At 37.9% G+C, this 16,178-nt stretch overlaps 1 protein-coding gene across 1 annotated transcript in view; it reads left to right on the top strand.

Annotated features, from left to right (window-relative positions):
- Positions 1-816: 816 nt before the first annotated feature.
- KIF13B (kinesin family member 13B) overlaps positions 817-16,178 on the top strand; it is a 143,393-nt gene continuing 128,031 nt past the window's right edge. Inside the window, exon 1 of the mRNA XM_032215247.1 lies at positions 817-910. The gene's annotated coding sequence lies outside the window, so the exon portion shown is untranslated. The remainder of the gene's footprint in view (positions 911-16,178) is intronic.

The raw sequence follows: 16,178 nt of genomic DNA on the forward strand, positions 1-16,178 counted from the left end.
AAAAATGGAAAATGGGGATAGAGAAGTATCCTTTTTGGATTCTTTATCACTAGCTTGTACCCTGATTTGGACCAATCAGAATAGGAGAGAGAACATGGCACCATTTTTATTAGGTAAACTTGTACCAGTTTTTCACAATTGGTCTGTCTAATCCAGTATGATTTATCTGTTTTAGTCTGACTATTAGTGGTAGTTCTATGAGGACATTTGTTCTGTGTTTTCCTACATTGTTTGATAAAATCTTCATGTAAGACTGGTTCTTTACACTAAGGAAGTTTTCTGTTCTGGATGTAACAATGACAAAATGTATATTGAAACTAGAGAGGAAATGTTCTTCTCCCACTTACCTAATCTAAATAATTGTGTGACAGCTTTTGTCTTCCTTCCTCTCTAGTTCTGAACTTTACAGTTCCTTCCCAGTCCTTCAAAATGTCTCTGCAGATTCTGTACAACCAGCTCTTTGGAGATGGGAGGAGCTACAGAAAGAAGTCTGCAGTAGTTTCCCCAAAATTGGTCCCTTCTCTCCATCTGTTAGATAAAAGTTCCTATCATTTTCATCTATTGGAGCTCCAGACATACTAGTGGAATGCCGACAGTTGTAATCCAAGAGATGTGGGTGATGCCAGATTTGAGAAGGCTGCTGTAACTTTTTTTTAGAAAAGTATAAAGCTGAATATCCTGGTAGGCAGTTATAGATAATCAGGGGACAAATTGGTTAGCAAAATAGAAATGAACCGGTTGTAATATTAAAAAAAAAACCCTGTGGTTCTAAAAATGGCATTTGACATGTTTATCCTCTTTTTTTTCTCATAATAGAAATAGATCTGCATACAAAATGTGTGGTAGATGTGGAGACAAACAAAGTTATTCTTCATCCTGTGAACACTAACCTCTCAAAAGGAGATGCTAGGTAAGTCCAGTTGTCTTTTGGAAAAAAAACACATTTGGGACAGCTTAGCTCAAATATTTTATTTGAAAACAACTGTTGAAAATTAAAGCAGATTAGTTCCTCTGAATGGTGAATGGCTGAATCAACAGGTTGGAGGAGGTATAGGTTTAACTGGAAGGCAGTGGATAATGTGTTGTTTTTATGGATTCTGACATAAAGGTATGTTCTGAGTTCTGGAGAATAATTAGAAGATTGTGTGATGAGTTTACTTCTATTTCCTTGGTTTAGGGCAGTGTTTCTCAACCTTGGCAACTTGAAGCACTCGCTGGCTGGGGAATTCTGGGAGTTGAAGTCCAGACATCTTCAAGTTGCCAAGGTTGAGAAACACTGGTTTAGGGCAAAGTAATACGTCTGGCCCCGGTGAAATGCACCTGATTAGGTCTGTTGCAAATTTCCTGATCATATTCTGTGTCCTCTTAATTGATTGATTGATTGGTTCATTCATTCATTTCCTTGTTAATGGGATCCTGGGTGATTTAACTAATTCCAGTTTATAGCAAAACCTTATTACACTGAATCCCTAACTGATTTCTGCAGTGGTTTGATTGCTGTAGTGCTTCGCAGGTTACAAGCATTTCATGTTTGCTCTGTGATCCTAAAATGTAGGGAAGAAAAGAAGAATGGAAAAAAGACAGGTTAGAGGTAGCAGAGAAGATGCGCTAAGAATCATGAAGTGACGTAATGTAAACTCTGGATAAAGAATGGAGAAGAAAGTGATATATACTGTATATATTTTGCTTTAGCACACATTAATGTTAAAATATATCATTCTAGATAGTAACAAAATTCTACTTGAGCTGTCTTGGGTTACACCTGAAGGTTGTAATCCAAAACATGTAGAAGGTTCGGCTTTGAAAACGACCATTATCCTACCATATAAGACATAAAATTATTCTTACTTATTTTAAATGTCTCTTTGTTCCTGTTCAGTGAGAACATATAAAGCAGAGATCTCTAATATTTTGGGGCCAGTTGATACAGCCTTGTAAATGGCTGCCATACTGAACATGGCCAGTAACAAAATATCCATTTACATTGGGAGAAATTGGGAAGTTGTTCCTTACCACATCAACTTATATTTTTTTACTGGGCAGATGGGCTGGCTTCCAAAGAAAGAAATGTTCCGTAAAGGGTTTATATGAGATGCTGAACCATATTAGGAAATGAGTAAGACACACTAGGCTGTACTTTATTTTACAGCATGTTAATCTCCCATTTAGGTTTATAAAATATATATGCCTACATGTACCAAATACACATTTCACGCTATTCCTTTTGGGACTAATCAATTTATGAAAAATGCAGAAAAAAATAAATGATGAGCCAAAGAAATTGAAGTCATAAATAATGGGGGAAGGGGGGAATGCTGCTGAATGTATTTTATATCAACCCATTTATTATACTTCTCCATTTCTTTCTGTCTTTACAAACCCCTGGAGAACATATCCATATTTTCCCTCTGTTTTCTCTTCTCTCTCTCAAGGTTCTCATCAATACTTTCCAAATATACTTTTCTTAATTTTCCTTTTTCTCTCAATACATTTACTCATCCTTCATATTACCTTTTTTGTGTGATTTGATCACCATTTTCTCTGTGTGATCAGGCTAACAATACAGTATATTTCATTCATGTGGGTCACCTATTTTGTGTTCACATTCATTTAGCACCCATTCATGGTTCACTTGATTCTATCTGTTCTTTTCCCTTTTCTCTTATACTAGTTAACTAAAACTATTCTCACTACATTCAGCTTACTATCATTTTTTTCTTGACTTTACACAACTCTTATTTAATCTTGGAAAATTAATAGGACATATGCTTTTAAATGTCTATTTTCATTTCTTACGATAGTATCTTCCATCCTTCTCTGTGGCAATCATCGTCTGATATGCTTTTTTCTCTCATGTTCAGTTTTACCATTCACTTGAGCACAACTGGTAACTATTACTAACCAATGGATCATACTTCTGGCATACATTTTATCCCTTTCATTCACAATTAAACTTAAATTTCATTGATATTTAAACCTACACTTTGATTGATTGATTGATTGATTACTTCAGAAAGATTCCCAACAGCTTATAAAACTTGAATAAGCCCGTTAAAAACAGTTCAAATAAACAAATACCCATGTTATCCATAAAATACAACCATGCTCAGTTCGAAAAATAATAAATACTTAACAAATTAAAAGCAGAAAAGCAGACCCCCCCCCCTTTTCATTATATCTTTAAAAAACCACTATCTGGATCTCTGACAGCTGTTCCATAAATTAGAACATAAGGAATAAAACTTTCTATACGACAGTTCCAATGAATTTTGGCTAGGGGTGTCTTTCACAAAAGCATCTCTAAAATAAATTGTAAAATACAAGGAAAACTGCTTCCTAGGGGCCCTTTCATAAAGCAGACTGTCCAATTTTAGTGTGGTAATGTCTGAGTTGTACACTAATGCTGTTTCAGCTTCTTCCTAAGTAGATGTTTTGAAAACTGAAGACCGTTATGTAGTGGCAGTAATAAAAACATACAATCAAACAGGTGTATATTATGTAGAACTGAAATTGTATGAAATTTGCAGAAATAAACATATCAGTCTTTTCAAATTAAATCATGATTTTAAGCCCATGTGACTCATGTCTTACCCTAGAATCTGATAAAATATTTATAATCATACAGCAGAAGTAAAAGATGATATAAACATACTTCATTTGCATGATTCTTGCAGCTGATAAGGGTACTATTTTTTGTTGTTATTTTTGGTCCCTTCAAGTCAGTAGCTGGCAACTATCTGGACAAGTGTTTGTCATGTTCTTGGCAAGATTTTGGAAGTGAGTTACCATTGCCTGCTTTCAAAGGCTGAGGGAGAGTGACTGGCCCAAGGACACACACTGGCTTCATACCTAAGGTGGGATTGGAACTCACAGTCTCCTGGTTTATAGCCTGGTGCTTTAATCACTACACCAAAGTGCTTTTCACTTTTTTGGAGTACTATTACCTAAATTCAGTAGTACAATGCCTTCTTGTGGATCAAATAGAAGATGTTTATAAATAATTTTGAAAGCTACGGAAATTGATGTTGGATTTGAACTGGAAGTGATATGGGGAGGGGGAAATGGTGGTGGAAGACAGGGTGGCTGTGTAGATGCAGGTTGCATGTGAAACGGTTAAATGTGACTCATCATTTATTGATTGATTGATTTATCAAACTTCTGAACTGCCCATCTTCCTCAAAAAGGGGCTATAAGTAGCCAGAGGGGGATAGTAATTGTAATATGATAAAAAACCTCTTAGATGTGTTGAGACCTTTTAAGGTGGCCTGAAACCTTTTAATGCTGGCAAATTTCTTCCTGAATTTATTGTGCTGGTGAAATTTCTTTGTACCATAATGGGAATGAAATGTCCTAGGATATTAAAATGATCTGATATTACTTTGTCCTTGTTTTGAATCAAACTTATGCGAAACCTGGCTCATTTATCCTTCATAGATTTTGGAAGAGCATTGCTGGCAGATGATGGCATTTATCAAATTAAGGCACCTCTAATCTTGTATGTGAAGTTTCTGGGATCTGTGATGGCACTATTGGTGTCAATGTGGAGGGAAAATAGGCAGAATCTGAGAGTCATGAAATCCAAGCAGAATTGAATCCAATTTAATCGTAGAGAACTCTTGAAGACCATGTTTTCCACGTCTGAATTCTTAGGAAGATCTTGTATTTTGGGCAGCCCACTTTGGTAAAAGATGTCTATCCAAATGTCCAAGAAGTCCTTTTATATAGGGAAAATTTCAATCCACCTGAAGAATATTTCTACTTTGGAACTGCCAATGTGTTCTATTCTTCCTAGTCATTGCTATTGTATGATACCTAGCAAAGATTCCTTCTGTTTCTGGTGAGGTGTCCAGGAAAACTGAGGAAGGAGGCAAATTTGGGAACAACTGCCAGCAGTTCACATGATTTCCACAAGTTATTGGCAGGCAGCAACAGTACCACAAACTTTCTCTTCTGTTTTTTGGAGCTGCTTAGATTCCACTTCCCTATTGGTAGTTTTTAGATTAGATAATCCCGATCTTGATGGTAAATCACTGTTTCATGAGTCTGTATTACTACCCAAAATAATAAAGGGGAGATTCTGGCAGACAAGACAGTCTAAACACTATTTACTTCTTGTCCAATTATTATAAAGCCAACAAAAATTACTGTTCCTGAATATGTTTAAGCAGAAATGCAAGTATGAGAATCATTGGCAGCAGTGGCAAAACATGTAATTAGAATTCATGGCTCAGGGAGAGAGAGCTGGGTGTCCAGCTGAGTAATGCCGTGTTTGCACTGAACTTTCACTTCTGTCAGCTAAGTCTGCTTACTTAAGCACTGAGCAAAGTTCAGGCATCTAGATCAAGATCACAAGGTTGGTTCTATGCCTGGAACTTCGACAGCCAACCCACTTTTTAAATAAATAGCTTGAATGCTCCAGTGTGGATTTGCAAAGCCACAGGGAACATTGCTATTATTGAGAAAGAGATCAACCATATTGCTTAGAATGCAGGAGAGCAGGAATGCCTTCCCATTACAGTACAGGTAATTCTCAATTTATGACCACAATTCAACCCCAAATTTCTGTTGCTAAATGAGACACTTGAATCCCTGTACGTGTTACGTGAATCTGGCTTCCCCATTGACTTTGCTTATCAGAAGGTCGCAAAAGGTGATCACCTGACCCCAGGGCACTGCAACCGTCATAAATATGAGTCAGTTGCCAAGTGTCTGGATTTTGATCACATGGCCATGGGAGTGCTACCATGATTGTGAAAAGTGATCATGTCACTTTTTTCAGTGCCGTTGGAACTGGCACTAAGCAAACTGTTGTAAATCAAGAATTACCTGTACATTATTCTTGAGTTGTATTTCTACCTCAGGTGTTGAAATTATGGCAATAAGTCTTGGATTGTGCGTTTTCCTCTCTACAGCTCTTAGGAAGTCCTGGACCGTACCTAGATCAGTCATAAATGAATCCTACATGTTGGGCAATGCTTTTTAGCTGATCAGTTTAAACACCCTCCAAAATATAAACAGTTGCAGCCACACAAATGAAAAATGTAAAGATTCTGTGTCTGTAGGACCAGATGCTAAAAAAGAAATAATGCACTTCCCAACTAAATTGTAATTTTTAAAAAAGTTTGCTTTGGTGCCATTTCATAATATAAAACTTATTCAGGTTTTTTTTAAAATAACTATGTACGAGGAAAGATAATAGGAAGATCACTATACCCCCGTGTGAAGTATAATTGAGTTGCACCCTTGCAGAACAACATTTAAGAGGTTGGTTGCATCAACCCAGTAAATAGGCCCCTTTTGCTGTAGTGCAATATATGTCCTTGGAATACTGCTCAATTATGCATAGTTGTTTAGATCATGATAAGTCAGATTTGCACTTGCTATCCCTGTTCTCATAGCTGAATCTAGAATTTGTAACCTTCATATGTATACCGTATTTTTCGGACTATAAGACGCACCAAACTATAAGATGCACCATGATTTTGAAGAGGCAATTTTTTTAAAAAAGTTTTTGCACTCTGCAAGCTTCCCAAACCATTTGCACGCCTCATTTTTTGAAGAAAAAAAGGGAGGCTTGTAGAGTGCTCCTGGGGGTGGGGGCAAAACAGGCAAAAAACGACCTGTGTTTTGCTCATTTTTGCTCTCCCCAGCCCCCAGGAATACTTTGCAAGCCTCCCAAACCCTCTGCACCAGTGGTGGGTTGCAGGTGGTACACCCACCCACCCGCCCACACTCCTTACCTGTCTTTAAACTCTTACGCACATGTGCATGGATTGTACAGCATCTGCGCGATGCTCCGCCGAGCAGCTGGAGCATCGTGGAAGCGTTGCTGAATGGTAAGATTCGTGCGCATGCTACGTGAGCGCGCGTGTACACTGCGCACGTTCATGTGGAGGACGCCAGCCCAATGCAACCGTACCGGAACTCACTACTGCTCTGCACGTCCATTTTTGGAAAGGGAGCGGAGTTTCGGTAGGGCAAAAATGCTATATTCAGTGTATAAGATGCACCTAGATTTTCACCCTCTTTTTTGGTGAAAAAGGTATGTCTTATACTCCAAAAAATACGGTATCTTTGCATTTACGAGGACTTGCTTGCTTGCCTTTTTGCTTGCTTGCTTGCTTTATTACATTTATATGCCACCTATCTCTCTGGTGACTTTGCAAACCTTTCAAAGAGAACTTCACAAAGCCTATTAGCATTATGAAACTATCCTCTGGAATACTCAGCCCAGCTGCTTTGAAGGCATTCCAGGGTTGTCTTTGCATATACAGTATGAAAAGAATATTTTTAAATTGCTAAGTGGAGTGAAACATCCGATGGAAATCAAGGATATATGATTATAATCTGAGGTTATATTGGTGCCTCTGGGTAACATGATGCCTATCTCTGGTATAATCAGTAAAAAAAACAAAGAGTTTTTTAAAAAACTCTTTAAAAACTTATTTGGTTTTTAGGGAGAACTTCAATGCTGCTATTTGTGATTTTTAAAAATTGGATATGTATTTTTCTATACTTAAACTAAGGGCTCAGTAGCTAAGATGCTGAGCTTGTCGATCAGAAAGGTCGGCAGCTCAGCGGTTCAAATCCCTAGCACTGCGTAATGGAGTGAGCTCCCGCTACTTGTCCCAGCTTCTGCCAACCTTGCAGTTCGAAAGCACATAAAAATACAAGTAGAAAAAAATAGGAACTGCATTCTGTGCACCTTCGGCATTTAGTCATGCTGGAAACATGACCACGGAGACGTCTTCTGACAGCTCTGGCTCTTTGGCTTTGAAACGGAGATAAGCACCGCCCCCTAGAGTTGAGAACGCTATGTGCAAGGGGAACTTTTACCTTTACCTTATATTTAAACTTACACAAACGAAGAACATGTTCCCAAATGGATTGAACACTGAATCAGGTGTTCTTTCTAGGGTTTTTTTTAAATTCTGGATAATTGTTTGGGCCAAGAATAAGATTGATTAAAGGCAGCACAATATACTGTATTGTTGAATGTATTTTTTTCTTGTGTTTCTTCCCTTGATACTTAGTCTCTGATTACTGTCCTAGTTGCAAACATATTTGGGAGTATGGGGCATCATTTTTCAGTGATTTTCCTCCACAGGACGTTTCCCTCAGAATCAATGGGGTGGAGAGGTTCAGATTTGACCTCTTTTTTTGATGGTTCTTCAGGATTCAATTGCCCGCCCACTCCTGTTTAACAATAACATGAGGCTGCTGGGTGAGGACACCCAGTATCATTTACACTCCTCATTTATACACTTCAGCCTCTAGTTTCTAAAATGATAACTTCATGGTTCTGATTCAGTGTCTGAAGGCTGTCAACATCTGGATGGTTCCAATCCTGCCTTAAAAACCTGTATTTCTCCTCCAGGCATTGGGCAAAGAAGACTAGTAACCTTGTCCGGTGCAACTGCCTTATTGTTCATTTGCTTGCAACCTATTTTTACGTAAATCTTATTATTTTATGAATATTTACATTTGGTGCTCTTTGTTTCAACTGTAAGCTGCCCTGAGACATTTTTGAGAAGAGTGCAAATGAATGAGTGAATGAAAGTATTAATAATGTAAAAAAATGAAGTTATTGCTTTTCCTATGATAAGAAAAGATGATAGATAGTAATTATGGATTTCCCCCCATCCCATAGTCTCATATAAAACCCAGAATGCTTATAGAAGTCATGGCTTGTTATGGATGGAGTTGTAGCTTCAGTAGTATAGAACTATCCCTTGTAATATAATACTTATCATCATTTTGTTCTAGTAGATGCGAAACGTAACTCTTCTTTCTTAGAACGTGTATTCAACAAAGTGAATGTTTGCTTATGAACATTTGCACAACAATACATTTCTTAATTTCTAAGAGAACATGAGAGGCTCTGTTGTTTGCTTGCATAGATTTTTGCAATGCTTCCTCCAGTGTTACTGCAGTTTAAAAGATTAAGAGTCGTAAAAGGTGGCTTTTGAGGAGAGCTTATAAGGGAAGAGTAAAGCCTGCCAACCTCCACTCAGAAGGAGGAATAATGCCGCCATTCTCATCTGAGCAGAGGAAAGACTGAAAGAATGGCTGGGGTAGAATTTCCCCTTCCTGAATTCATTGTCAGCTCCCTACATCCCCTTACCATCCGGTCCACCAAGACTGTTTGACTCATGGGGCTAGTTTTAGTGATATATGTCTGGAATTGGGGTATCACTACACAGATGTTCGGGAATGAAATTCTAAATCTGAGAGTTAGTGAAACCATAGAGTTGTATAAAAGAAGAGAAAATGTTTGAGCAGTAGAGTTGCGGGAGGAAGGGCGACCCTATACCTTGTGGGATAATGCAACAAAATGATTTGTATCCTTTATATATTGCCTTATCTCATAAAACAATTTAAATGAAGTAAATTTATACCCAGATGCTAACAGTATGTGTGTATATATGTGTATATGTAAATGTGTGTGTGTGTGTGTGTGTGTATACACAAGAAGTTAGAAAACAAATAGCTTTTTAAACGTGGTTTTTTTTGTTTTTATTAATATGCCTAAACAACAATACAGTAACAATACAGTGGAGGCCGTAGTATTAAATATTAAGGTTAAAATAAAAACCTATATTATATGGCAAATAATGTAATGTATTTTGTGGTTTATTAATGCTGCATTCAGCTTCAGATGTGTAAAATTTAAGCAACCTTATGCTTCTCAACATTAACGTTTTAGAAATCATAGTTAATATTGATATAACTTTCTTTTTTCTTCATCTTGAAAGATTTAAGTTATCTAAAGCAACAAGGTCTGAATAATCTCCAGACAACCCTGTGGTAAATAGTAATGTACACACACAAGGCAAAAAATAAGTATTCTTGCAGTTTTGTAGTGAACTATATACCTTCAAGGTTGGCAGAATAGGGATACCTTTTACTTTTTCCTAATGAAAACAAGAAAGGGGAGCAAATGAACTTCCAAGAATAATTAATAATGCAGCAGCTGCCAAAAAAAGCCAACACAGTTCTAGGCTGCATAACAGAGGGATAAAATCAAGATCACGCGAAGTGTTAATACCACTTTATAATGCCTTGGTAAGGCCACACTTGGAATACTGCATCCAGTTTTGGTCACCACGGTGTAGAAAAGATGTGGAGACTCTAGAAAGAGTGCAGAGAAGAACAACAAAGATGATTAGGGGACTGGAGACTAAAACATATGAAGAACGGTTTTCAGGAACTGGGTATGTCTAGTTTAATGAAAAGAAGGACTAGGGGAGACACGATAGCAGTGTTCCAATATCTCAGGAGTTGCCACAAAGAAGAGGGAGTCAAAGTATTCTCCAAGGCACATGAGGGTAGAACAAGAAGCAATGGGTGGAAACTAATCAAGGAGAGAAGCAACTTAGAACTGAGGAGAAATTTCCTGACAGTTAGAACAATTAATCAGAGGAACAGCTTGCCTCCAGAAGTTGTGAATGCCCCAACACTGGAAGTCTTTAAGAAGATGTTGGATAGCTATTTGTCTGAAACTATATAAGGTTTCCTGCCTAGGCAGGGGGTTGGACTAGAAGACCTCCAAGGCCTCTTCCAACTCTGCTATTGTATTGTATTGTAATTATTCCATAGTAATAACAATAAAAACAACCCTCATCACACCAGCCCCATAACAGGAAACATCTGCTTGCGGTGGGTACAGACTATAACTATGGAATCTGGATGAGGTCTCCTTAGTCAATCTCAAACTTCAGGAAGATGGATGCTTGGGTTGAATGCATCCCCCCAGAATAAATGAGAGCACGGATACAAATCAAGTCCCTAAAATTCAGGATGTTTTTCAGCTGCCTGTACGTTACTAAATAACTGAGCAGCATGACCCTTTATTTTCCTCTTGAGTTGCTACTGATAATCTATTGTAGGAATCTGAATATCAGATTTAGTCATCCAAACATGATCACATTAGTGTTTTGCCAGCAAGCTGCCTGGAGGAGAAATGTGCTCGTTCTTTGCTTGTGTATTTTGGGTTTGTATGTGTGTGTGTGTGTGTGTTTGTGTGTGTGTCTGTGTCTGTGTGTGATGTAAGCCCTTGAGGTTGAGGAAAAAATTACTCTCTGTGATTTAAAAACAACTCAATATGCCAACACCTCAAAATTTATACTTTGTATGCTTTGCTCCTGAAATGGTTCTTAATTATTTCATTCTTTTCAAGGAATTGTTTGCGTTGAGCAAATATCATGCCTTCTATTATTGCATTAGTGCGGAAGGCTTTCGATTATACATTAACCCAATTGAGCCCTTCACACAATAAAGACTTCTGCAATTAAAGTAACTTTGAGGGGGGGACTTCAAACGGGTGGCTACCCTAAAAATAAAATCCCTGTAAAGAGATAAATTCTTTTGGAGGAACCACATATGAAAATAATGTCCTTAACAGGCAATTTTAGTCAGCAAGCTGAATGCTTACTGCTACTTATTTTCTTGTATAACTGGGAAGCCCTTTGCAAGCAAAAGTTATAAATTTGCAACTGAAGCTGAGAATCCCACAAGACAGAGATTTGAGGCCACATGATATGGTGATAGGCAACATTAACGTTTTCACACAGGCAGCATGGATGGATCCCATGGATAATTGGAGCATGGTCTAAATATGGAAGGGGTTGTCTTCATGACAGATGGTCATCCTTTACTTTCTCCTCCATAAAACATCTGGTCTTTTTGCAGAGCACAGCCTCTAGTATAGTGGCTTGTGGCTCTGAGACTGCTATTCTGTGGCAGGGAAAAAAAAGAAGGAAAAAGAGAACCTTATATTATGGGGAGGGGGCCATAGCTTTGTGAACAAGCACATGCTGAAAGTCAGGAAGCTGTTTCTTCAAAACCTTCCCCGAGTCAAAGGTTCTTTAGACTCAAGACACTTCCCCCCCCCTCTACTTTTAATCTATAATTATGTTGAATAATAACGATTTACCTAAATAAGTCTGCTGTAAACACGATTGCACTTATTGTAAATATTACAAAATATTGTGTAAACATTGAGCTGGTAATTATTGCATCAATCCTGAGGGCAACGGTTGATGGAAGCTACTGCATTGGAAAGGGCATAGCATTAGTGCCATCGTGTCATTTAAATAGAAACAGATGTGGCAGCATTCAGTAAAATTCTGTGCATCTTTCAAAAGAAATCTTTGGTGCTCATGGATTACTTACATACATACATACATACATACATACATACATACATACATGCATACATACATACATGCATACATACAAACTACTCTATTAAAAAAATAGCGAACCAACTAAATTGACGAACATTTTATAACAGTCCCTTTCTGCTGTTAATGTTTAGTTATTCATGTATTCATTGTGTTTATATTTTGCGCAGTTAAAGAGGAATGTAAGAAGGTTCCCTCCGCCCTCTATGATAACAATCTAAGGAGTTAGATTGGCCTAAAATGTGTACCTGTAAAACATTCAGTTCTATAAGCAAAAGGGAATTTGAACTGCATCTCTTCATTCCAGGTCCAGTTCCTTAACACTTGCTTGGCGTAATGTGGTGTTTTATTCTTCAGACAACCCAATAGTATCCAAAGAAAACGAAATGCTTTTCCTGATCTGATATTCATCAGGTGTCAATAAAGATAATATTTGTAACTCAGGGTTGAAATGGGGGGGTCCTTGGTGCTCTTTCAACTTGCTTGTTTTCTTGTAGACGGTTCATTATTTAAACTAGATAACATCATCAATGCTAGTAATTTCTGATCATTTTGGGGGGCTATTTTCCATCCATCTGTGCAGTTAATTGGAGGTTTGTATGTGACACTGGTAGGCAGGGCATTCATGCAGAAAAAAAGTTGTTCCTTGGTGGAAGTGTATCTATAGGTAATTTTTCCCATTTGCGTGCTTTCTGAAGCGTTTGATGCCCACATATAGTACCAATAAAGGGAATTTGCACTGATGATGTTACCTAGAGTACTAAGGACCCCTCATTCATCAGGTGTGTTGGAGTACAGCGTTTGGATAAACTGGGACACCATATTGCAACACAACGGGAGGGAGGGTATTAATTTGGAAAAGGCTGGTTTTGGAGTCATTTCACAAATTAAATAAATAAATAGACCTGAATCCTGGCCTGAATAAATTGACGCAGATGTTTTTGGCTCCACATGACCATTCCTGACCCTCCCTCCCCCCCAGGAAGTGTGGCATTATTCCTTAAATGCATGTCTTTGTGTCAGAAAATTCCACTTAGTACACTTCGACAATGGAGGGGTTATTATTATTTTGCTAGCATCCTGCATTTTAGGGTGTTTTTGCATCAACAGAGCTGGAAAGTAAAGTTTTCTGTTTAAAATTTCAAGAATCTTCCCTTGATCTAACTCATTATTCTATAGCTCTTAGCTACATTAATGAAAATTGGTGTCTCAGCTTCAGTAGCAGTTGCTTAGATAGTTTGGAAATAATGCCTTTGTATCATTCTATATGACTCAGCTATGATTTTTGCCAATACAGAGGAAGGGAATTCCTCTGAATTCACGAAAACTACATGGTTATGGAACAGATTCAGGTTTTTTAAAGGGAATTCATTTCCATCCCCGATACACTCAGGCCTTCTGCTGAAAGGAAGATTTTTAATTAATGAGATCCTTGGGGACAGCATAAGATACTTTTCTCTTTGTCTCCTTGACATCTCTGTAGTGCCAGAGACAAGGCAAAGAAGGTCATTTTCTTTCTCCATATAATCCGCATTTTATAGAATATTTTTTAATTGAAGTATATCTTCTTTATAAGTGTTTTTTTAACAGAAAGGTAATGGCTGACCAGAAAGTAACCTTCCTTTTGAGCAGTAGTATTTGCCTTTTTGACAGAAAATCCAGACAATGTGACAGCATTCGCTCTGTCTTCTATTTGTAAGAATTTCTATATACTTTTAACCAACAGCTTATTTTGTATCTGCTTTGACATTCTTCACAGAACAAGACATTCATACTTGGAAGCCTTTGATTGGCAAAAGCAACCTGTCACTTGGTTATTCTTTGTTATAAAAGTTGACTATTTAACTTAAAATCTGGTTTCCACCGCCTCTCCCCACACAATTGCAATTTCAAATTGTTAGAAGACTGTTTATAATCCTAAGAAAAGGAACTTGAAAAATATTTCAGATTCTTTCGTATTAGCCTGAGGTTTTTGGAATCAGGACAAATAGTTCATGTGTTGGCTTGTATTGTTGTGATAGATTTAGCTTCCTCTAATTTCAGATAGTTCCTGCAAATAAGATGTATGTGCCTACACAACACACACACGGACACGGACACACACACACACACACACACATACACACACACACTCTTTGGTGCCACTTTCTAGGGAAGACAGGAACAAAACACTTAAGTCCTTTATGCCGATACAGGATACACTGGGCATACTACTTTCCTTTCTTACTTTCATTAAAATGCAAGGGTTGAAAGTTATTCCAGGTTAAAATGCCATTTTCTTTTGATTTTGTCTTTTTTTAAAAATTGGTGGAGGAGAGAAGGAAAGTGTAATACTTAACACAGGGTCCTGGAATTTGGGATGTCATTGAACTTGCCTTGTTTAGTGTTTCTGAGAGTTGACTATTTGTCAGCTTTCCACATCTTCGTTGCTTCTAGATACTCTGATACTGATGCTTCAACTCCCAGAATTTCAACTATAGGTATACCGTGTTCCCCCAAAGACAGGGTCTTATTTTCAGGGAGGTCTTATTATTTTTGAGGTGCAGGAGGTGGCAAGCATGGGCACCTCATGGCTGCTGCTGCGTTACAATATTTTTGGGGAAGGCTTATTTTGGGGGGGAGGGATTATTTTAGGGCATGCTCTCAAAAGCCCAATTGGGTTTATTATCCAGGGAGGGCTTATTTTTGAGGAAACAGGGTACCTATTCATTTAGTGACCATTCAAGTTACAACAGCACTGAAAAAGAGTGACTTATGACTGGTTTGTAGCATTCCCATGGTCACATGATCAAACCAGATGCTTGGCAACTGGTGTATATTTCTAACATTTGTCCTGTCCTGGGGTCATATGATCACCATTTGTACCCTTCCCAGCTGTCTTCCAACAAACTCAATAGAGGAAGTCAGATTTGCTTAATAACCACATGATTCACCTAACAACAGTAGTGGTTCACTTAACAAATCTGGCAAAAAAGGGTTATAAAATGGGCCAAAACTCACTTAACAACTGTTCCATTGCTTAATAATGGAAATTTTGGGCTCAACTGTGGTTGTAAGTTGAAGATTATGTACAGGCCATATACTTTGTGAGTAGAAGACTTTGTTAATTTTAATCTCACCAGCCTGACTTCCAAGCCATGCTATTACCCTTCTATATAGATACGGTATATACCCTTTTGCATGGCAGGGGTTTGGAGAAAGCTTGATTAAAACTACTTTTCCCTTCTTTGAGTCTTCAAAGCAAACAAGTTGACTGTGACAATGTAGGCTAAAGAATTCTGGATGTTGAAGTTCACACAGCTGGGGGAATATTTCTAAATGGCTTTTAAGATCCTTGGCTCAGAAGTGGAAACAGGACTTGATGATACATATCTTCCCCAGCAAAAATTTCTTACCTCTTTTCTCCATTAGAAGCTGCCCACAGAAGCAAGGCAGCAAGCAGCCATCTGTGTTCTTTTCCATTGCAAGTTAAGAGCTCACAGCTGCCAGAAGTAGTTTCTAGCAAGCTGAATGTATTACTTTGTGTTGTGTGCATGGAATCATTTTGACCTCAGTTCAACTCAGAACTGTGTCGTCTCTATCAGATGGTAGCATATCTTCTTCTTTGTCCTCCAGAGCATTCTGACAAGGAAACCTAGCACCTTTTTGACTCGCTAGAAACTTAACTTCCTTAGATTTCAAATACAGGTCTGAGGCATATACATTGCTGAAATGTGACCAAGTGTAGCATTGTCTTAAGTACATGTATTGGAAGTATCATTGAAAAATGCCCATTTCTGTCCATCCCCTTTTGCAGTGATTCTTTTAGTATAATTGTGCAGAAGTTAATTGGGCAACTACATGCACTGTGATCCTTGTTGCAACTAGTTTTACAATCTAACCCGATGATGAGTCTGCTGGTGTTTTCTTCTTGAATTTATTGTTGCTGTCCCATAATCCAGCTGTTTTGTGCAATCTAGTTATTTCTGTTTCACCCCTTTTAGCCCCAGATTA

This window comes from Thamnophis elegans, chromosome 4 (assembly GCF_009769535.1).
Source record: "Thamnophis elegans isolate rThaEle1 chromosome 4, rThaEle1.pri, whole genome shotgun sequence".
NCBI lineage: Eukaryota > Metazoa > Chordata > Lepidosauria > Squamata > Colubridae > Thamnophis > Thamnophis elegans.